General features: G+C 42.6%; 1 long non-coding RNA gene across 1 annotated transcript; it reads left to right on the forward strand.

Annotated features, from left to right (window-relative positions):
* Positions 1–327: 327 nt before the first annotated feature.
* On the forward strand, positions 328–1,742 carry LOC123725441 (uncharacterized). The gene is made up of 4 exons (XR_006757906.1): positions 328–421; positions 515–554; positions 684–764; positions 859–1,742. It is a non-coding gene; the product is annotated as an uncharacterized lncRNA (long non-coding RNA).
* Positions 1,743–8,374: the final 6,632 nt, after the last annotated feature.

Genomic DNA, 8,374 nt, shown 5'->3' on the forward strand with positions numbered 1-8,374 from the left:
GCAGTGTTTCCCTGGTTTCCTCTATGTCATATCTCCACCATGCATTTATAATCTCATGATACTGCAGCAGTGTTTCCCTGGTTTCCTCTATGTCATATCTCCACCATGCATTTATAATCTCATGATACTACAGTAGTGTTTCCCTGGTTTCCTCTATGTCATATCTCCACCATGCATTTATAATCTCATGATACTACAGCAGTGTTTCCCTGGTTTCCTCTGTCATATCTCCACCATGCATTTATAATCTCATGATACTACAGCAGTGTTTCCCTGGTTTCCTCTGTCGTATCTCCACCATGCATTTATAATCTCATGATACTACAGCAGTGTTTCCCTGGGTTCCTGTGGTGGTGGTGGTGGTGGGGGCTGTCCTGACTGCTGGAGCTCTTCTAGTCACCATCTACTGCTATATGAAGAGGTGAGACAGCCATCTACATATACTGTATTAGTAACATATCAAACTCCACAAGAGGTCAGTAGAGAGCAGAACTCACTCTGTCCCTCATTACAGGAGATCCACAGGAGGAAGTGATGCCACAGCAGACACACAGGTAATAATGTCAAAAACCTAAGTTATTTCAATCCTATAATACCACAGACATAGACAGTAAGTGAATGGATTCATGTATTTGTGTTTTATGCCGTATTGAGTGTTTGTGTTTCTGTGTCTCTCTCAACAGAGTGTCCATCCTGATCCTAACAGTGAGACGTACACAGCTCTGAACATGAAGACCAGGTCATCAGAGTATGACACCCTTGTAGTAAGTCGCTTATAATGCAGTTTGTGTGTCCATGTACATAACAGTGTTAGAGGGAGTGCTGTGTAAAGTGCTCATTCAATGTGTCTTCTTTCAGAATGTGAGGGGACTCCCCAGTGACACAGCCCCTCAGATAGATACTGAGCTCTCCGATTATGAGAAATGAAGAGAACCACCACAGAACCTGGACTGAAGAGAACCACCACAGAACCTGGACTGAAGAGCTCCAGCATCAAACCAAAGCTAGGCCTCACAATGCTATTCTATTACTATCATATTGCTTTCTAATCTAGAATGTTTAAGACAATGAGCTTTAACTTTTGAGTAAATGATGGAATTTAGATTGTTCTCCTAATGATAAATACAGTATGTGCACTACCGTTCAAAAGTTTGGGGTCACTTAAAATGTACTTGTTTTTGAAAGAAAAGCAAAAAATGTTGTCCATTAAAATAGCATCAAATTGATCAGAAATGCAGTGTAGACACTGTTAATGTGGTAAATTAATATTGTACCTGGAAATGGCAGATGTTTTATGGAATATCTACATAGGTGCACAGAGGCCCATTATCAGCAACCATCACTCCTGTGTTCCAATGGCACGTTGTGTTAGCTAATCCAAGTTTAAAATTGTAAAAGGCTAATTAATCATTAGAAAACCATATTGCAATTATGTTAGCACAGCTGAAAACTGTTGTCTGATTAAAGAAGCAATGAAACTGGCCTTCTTTAGACTAGTTGAGTATCTGGAGCATCAGCATTTGTAGGTTCGATTACAGGCTCAAAATGTCAACTTATCTGTTTACTGTCTATAGATTGTATTGCTTATCTTTTTTCATGGGATTTTATCAATTCCAGATTTTTATAACATATAAAGTTTTGGCTTGTCTTAGTGACACAAAAAGGAATTATATTGACAGGAGATTTTAAATATTTGTAGCTCTCGAGTTGCTCCTGATGTGTTAAATACGTTTTACTTCGTATTGCTGTCAGATATTATTGGGCATTTTATATTTTATATTATGTAATACCATATTGTTCAGTGTCATAATATTATTAATTATTACGTATTTTAGATATATTGACTACATGTTGTAAATAAGCTCAAATATAGACAACAAATAATTGATTCTTTTGTTAATTTACATTGAATCATAACTATCCATTCAGCTTGTTTCTTGTATTTCTGCCTGTTGGACACATGATGGTGCCATTGAACCAAATAACCATGAGTGGCTACACACACACACACACACACACACACACACACACACACACACACACACACACACACACACACACACACACACACACACACACACACACACACACACACACACACCAGTCTAGACCTTGCCAGATTCGTGTGGTACGGGTATGTTGCTCCCTAGACTACTGCAGGAGTACTCTAATGTAAGTTGTCAAACAGATTTCCTGGGTGGTAAAGATCTGGATGGACTATTTCTACTTTGATCTTATTTCTTTGGGAATGGTTTGTACTCCTAATGGTGTCTGGAGCTCTACCCCTCTGCCCTATCAGACGCTCAGAAGTCCATCCAGCTCGCCCCTGATTGGCCAAAGGGATACTTCCTCAAGGGAAGTGCACTGATGGGGTTAAAGGTCAGTGTCTGAGCTCTCTACTGTGAAAGTGGAAATTGCTGACAGTGTGTGTGTCTGTCGGTGAAATCTGACTCTCAATCTCTTTTCCTTCATTTTATCTCCCCTCTCTTCCCCCCTGCTCTCTCTCGCTTCATCTCCCCTCTCTCCCCCATCCTCTCTCCCTCCCCTCTACCTCCTCTCACTCACCCCTCCTCCCATCCCTCCCATCTTCTCTCTCCAGCTGTATGGTGAGGCAGAACAGGCCATGGATCAGGAGTTAAAGCTGGATCAGGACTGAGATGAGTCCTCCACTGAGGTCTTCAACTGCAAGGTCCTGCAGCTCATGGTGAGGGGAGACAGGGGTCAGACTCCAGCGTAATGGAGTTGGTGGTAGTAGAGTTGGATAACGCAATGTGTCTGAAGCTGAGGTTTGGTTTTCTGTCTCTCTCTTTCTCCTGTAGGATCTGGGTTTTGAGGAGGTGCAGAGATAGTTGCTGCTGGAGAAGTTTACCACGGTGCAGGCTGCTCTCGGCTCCCCTCTCAGGACTCCAGTTGTGGACCCCTCCTCCCCTCAGAACTCCAGTTGTGGACCCCTCCTCCCCTCGGTACTCCAGTGGTGGACCTCTCCTCCCCTCAGGACTCCAGTGGTGGACCCCTCCTCCCCTCAGAACTCCAGTTGTGGATCTCTCCTCCCCTCGGTACTCCAGTGGTGGACCTCTCCTCCCCTCAGGACTCCAGTGGTGGACCTCTCCTCCCCCTCGGGACTCCAGTGGTGGATCTCTCCTCCCCTCGGGACTTCAGTGGTGGACCTCTCCTCCCCTCGGGACTCCAGTGGTGGACCTCTCCTCCCCTCGGGACTCCAGTGGTGGACCTCTCCTCCCCTCGGGACTCCAGTGGTGGACTTCTCCTCCCCTCGGGACTCTACTGGGTGTGTATGTTTATCTCTGGGTGTCATACCTGGGTTGTTAGTGAGACTCTAGACCATGTTATCCCACTGAGCTAAAGTCTAGGCATTAGCTCCAGGAGCTAACATGAATCTCCAGGTCTAAGACAAGGTTCTCATCATTACAGACCGGCTAAGTTCACTGAAATCACACCGAGTCTGTTGTTTGGTTATTCCATATCTAAATTATACATAATTTAACGTGAGTGTATATATACCTACAGTTATAGGTTCTATAGACTGTCCAGAATAGCACCCTATTCCTACATAGTGCACTACTTTCAACCAGAGCCTCATGGTCTTGGTCAAACAGTGCACTGTGTAGGGGATAGGGTGCCATTTAGGTCACATTCATAATGTTCTGTTGTTGTAAGGTTGCTGTCGTGGATTTATTCTGACCATGGTCCCCTCCCTTCCTCTCATCCTCAGGGGGACCCCTGTCCCTGTCTCTGGGTAGGGAACGTCACCATGGACCTCACTGAGAAACACATGTTGGACCTCTTCAAAACGTATGACCATCATGCCCCATTTCTATCTGTTTTAGTTCAGTATCTATGTTTCTATCTGCATGTTAGAACACACTTGGGAAAGGGTTGGGAATCGGGACCTCAGTCTCAGGGACCTTATTACCAGTTTGTTATTCTGTTTTTGATCCAAATGGATGAGGACATGATTGGGACATATGAAGAGAGACAGGAGGCTGCAGTAATGTTGAGATGCCAGTACGGAGAGCTCTAGTCTAGAACACAGGAACCTTCAGTTGCACTTTGATGGAGATGATGAGGGATGGGTCACATTGTCATGGGTGTCGTAGGGTGTAGACCAAAACGCAGCGGGTAAATGTATACTCATCTTCTTTTTATTAGTGAAGAAGGAAAACACAAACAAGGTATACAAAAACAAACGAACTAGACAGTCTCGTCAGGCATACAGCAAAACAAGAAACAATCTCCCACAATTCCCAAAACAAACACACTCCTAAATATAGGACCTTCAATCAGAGGCAACGATAGACAGCTGCCTCCAATTGAAGGCCCCAATCCCCATACCTAAACATAGAAATACAATACCCTAGCACAGACATAGAACTAACAACATAGAACTAACCAAAAAACCCCGGACTAATAAATCAAATACCCCTCTACATGAACACTTACTCAAACACACCCTGAACCACATAAAACAAATACCCCCTGCCACGTCCTGACCAAACTAATAAGAACAAATAACCCCTTTACTGGTCAGGACGTGACACACATTATGTGAGTAAACACATTAAGAGACCATATAGAACAGTCAACACTTTGTTATGGATCTGTATTGAAAGAAAACACTACATTGAAAATGGGCTGCATTTAGCCTCTTTAAAAAAATGTAGACCCACTCCTCAAATGAAGAAATGCAAATAGCTATGCAGTCTTTAGCAGTACATCCCTTTCTGACATGCTGTTGATGCATGTGATTGTCTTAAATCCCTGACTACTTTCACAACGTGTCAATCAATCACTAAAATCACTAAATCATATACTTGTGTATACGTACTGTATCATTTTATTTTTACTTACATTTTTTACCTCTGTTTTGGTTGTTACATCAGGGCCAGTATTCATTAAGTGTCTAAGAGTAGGAGTGCTGATGTAGGATCAGGTCCTACCGGTTCATATAATAATGATCTAAAAGGCTAAACTGATCCTAGATCAGCTCTCCTAGTCTACTCTGAGAATATGGACCCTGGACTGTTTTAATGTATCAGGTGGAGTTATTCACCAGCTATAGAGTGAGTTGTTGTTTATGTTTCTAAGACTGCAGGGTGGGAGATGCAACAATGGCCTTGAGAACAGCAGGAAGTGTGTTGGTGGTCTTTCTCTGGTCTGTAGCAGGTAAGGTCTCATTCATAACTGTTTTAGTAATGTTATCTTAATGTTATTCTGGTGTGTTCAGTGACATCATCTGTTAGGGGCTTCTTCTTTTCTGGAATAGTTGTCTTTCACACCTCACTGAGTGATGCTTAGGCCCTTTCTGTGGTTTCCATTCACACTCAACTCAACAACTACTGTACGGCAACAAAGTATGGACAAACGCTGTTAGTGTGAGCAAATGGGTCTGTAATGTATAATCACTATAATGTGTGACTGTGTTTCAGTGGTACTGGGTCAGTATGTCTGGAGTGTGACTTACACCACTCAGACTATCTGTACCTTGAAGGGCTCAACAGTGGAGCTGTCCTGCTCTTACACATATCCCAGAGGTTATACAGTCACAAAAAATTCTGGTTTACCAAACTTTATACCGTGACTCTGAGTGATGACCCAGACCACAAAGGTTGTGTGATTTACCATAGAGATAATAAGAATGGTCACACTCTGACAATCACAGACCTGAGAGAGAAAGACTCTAAAGATTTATAACAGATCAGACTGGAGGGAAATATACTGGTGATCCTGGAGTCACTCTGTCTGTTACAGGTACAGTAACATTCTATATACTGGTGATCCTGGAGTTACTCTGTCTGTCACAGGTACAGTAACATTCTATATACTGGTGATCCTGGAGTCACTCTGTCTGTCACAGGTACAGTAACATTCTATATACTGGTGATCCTGGAGTCTCTCTGTCTGTAACAGGTACAGTAACATTCTATATACTGGTGATCCTGGAGTCACTCTGTCTGTCACAGGTACAGTAACATTCTATATACTGGTGATCCTGGAGTCACTCTGTCTGTCACAGGTACAGTAACATTCTATATACTGGTGATCCTGGAGTTACTCTGTCTGTTACTGGTACAGTAACATTCTATATACTGGTGATCCTGGAGTCACTCTGTCTGTCACAGGTACAGTAACATTCTATATACTGGTGATCCTGGAGTCTCTCTGTCTGTAACAGGTACAGTAACATTCTATATACTGGTGATCCTGGAGTCACTCTGTCTGTCACAGGTACAGTAACATTCTATATACTGGTGATCCTGGAGTCTCTCTGTCTGTAACAGGTACAGTAACATTCTATATACTGGTGATCCTGGAGTCTCTCTGTCTGTAACAGGTACAGTAACATTCTATATACTGGTGATCCTGGAGTCACTCTGTCTGTCACAGGTACAGTAACATTCTATATACTGGTGATCCTGGAGTCTCTCTGTCTGTCACAGGTACAGTAACATTCTATATACTGGTGATCCTGGAGTCTCTCTGTCTGTCACAGGTACAGTTACATTCTATATACTGGTGATCCTGGAGTCTCTCTGTCTGTCACAGGGACAGTTACATTCAATATAGCTAAACCGTCGAATTACATTTAGTTATGGAGAATTGTCTTGGTTTGTATAGTCTGTATAACGTAGGATGTCTTCCATCTTCAGCAGTAATAAATTTATGAACTTCTTTGAGGAAAAGATCATGATCATTAGAAAGCAAATTACAGACTCCTCTTTAAATCTGGGTATTCCTCCAAAGCTCCATTGTCCTGAGTCTGCACAACTCTGCCAGGACCTAGGATCAAGGGAGATACTAAAGTGTTTTAGTACTATATCTCTTGACGCAATGATGAAAATAATCATGGCCTCCAAACCCTCAAGCTGCATACTGGACCCTATTCCAACTAAACTACTGAAAGAGCTGCTTCCTGTGCTTGGCCCTCCTATGTTGAACATAATAAACGGCTCTCTATCCACCGGATGTGTACCAAGCTCACTAAAAGTGGCAGTAATAAAGCCTCTCTTGAAAAAGCCGAATCTTGATCCAGAAATTATAAAAAACTATCGGCCTATATCGAATCTTCCATTCCTCTCCAAAATTTTAGAAAAAGCTGTTGCACAGCAACTCACTGCCTTCCTGAAGACAAACAATGTATACGAAACGCTTCAGTCTGGTTTTAGACCCCATCATAGCACTGAGACTGCACTTGTGAAGGTGGTAAATGACCTTTTAATGACGTCAGACCGAGGCTCTGCATCTGTCCTCGTGCTCCTAGATCTTAGTGCCGCTTTTGATACCATCGATCACCACATTCTTTTGGAGAGATTGGAAACCCAAATTGGTCTACATGGACAAGTTCTGGCCTGGTTTAGATCTTATCTGTCGGAAAGATATCAGTTTGTCTCTGTGAATGGTTTGTCCTCTGACAAATCAATTGTAAATTTCGGTGTTCCTCAAGGTTCCGTTTTAGGACCACTATTGTTTTCACTATATATTTTACCTCTTGGGGATGTCATTCGAAAACATAATGTTAAATTTCACTGCTATGCAGACGACACACAGCTGTACATTTCAATGAAACATGGTGAAGCCCCAAAATTGCCCTCGCTAGAAGCCTGTGTTTCAGACATAAAGAAGTGGATGGCTGCAAACTTTCTACTTTTAAACTCGGACAAAACAGAGATGCTTGTTCTAGGTCCCAAGAAACAAAGAGATCTTCTGTTGAATCTGACAATTAATCTGGATGGTTGTACAGTCGTCTCAAATAAAACTGTGAAGGACCTCGGCGTTACTCTGGACCCTGATCTCTCTTTTGAAGAACATATCAAGACTGTTTCAAGGACAGCTTTTTTCCATCTACGTAACATTGCAAAAATCTGAAATTTTCTGTCCAAAAATGACGCAGAAAAATTAATCCATGCTTTTGTTACTTCTAGGCTGGACTACTGCAATGCTCTACTTTCCGGCTACCCGGATAAAGCACTAAATAAACTTCAGTTAGTGCTAAATACGGCTGCTAGAATCCTGACTAGAACCAAAAAATTTGATCATATTACTCCAGTGTTAGCCTCCCTACACTGGCTTCCTGTTAAGGCAAGGGCTGATTTCAAGGTTTTACTGCTAACCTACAAAGCATTACATGGGCTTGCTCCTACCTATCTTTCCGATTTGGTCCTGCCGTACATACCTACACGTACGCTACGGTCACAAGACGCAGGCCTCCTAATTGTCCCTAGAATTTCTAAGCAAACGGCTGGAGGTAGGGCTTTCTCCTATAGAGCTCCATTTTTATGGAATGGTCTGCCTACCAATGTGAGAGACGCAGACTCAGTCTCAACCTTTAAGTCTTTACTGAAGACTTATCTCTTCAGTA

This window comes from Salmo salar, chromosome ssa12, assembly GCF_905237065.1.
Source record: "Salmo salar chromosome ssa12, Ssal_v3.1, whole genome shotgun sequence".
Lineage (NCBI taxonomy): Eukaryota > Metazoa > Chordata > Actinopteri > Salmoniformes > Salmonidae > Salmo > Salmo salar.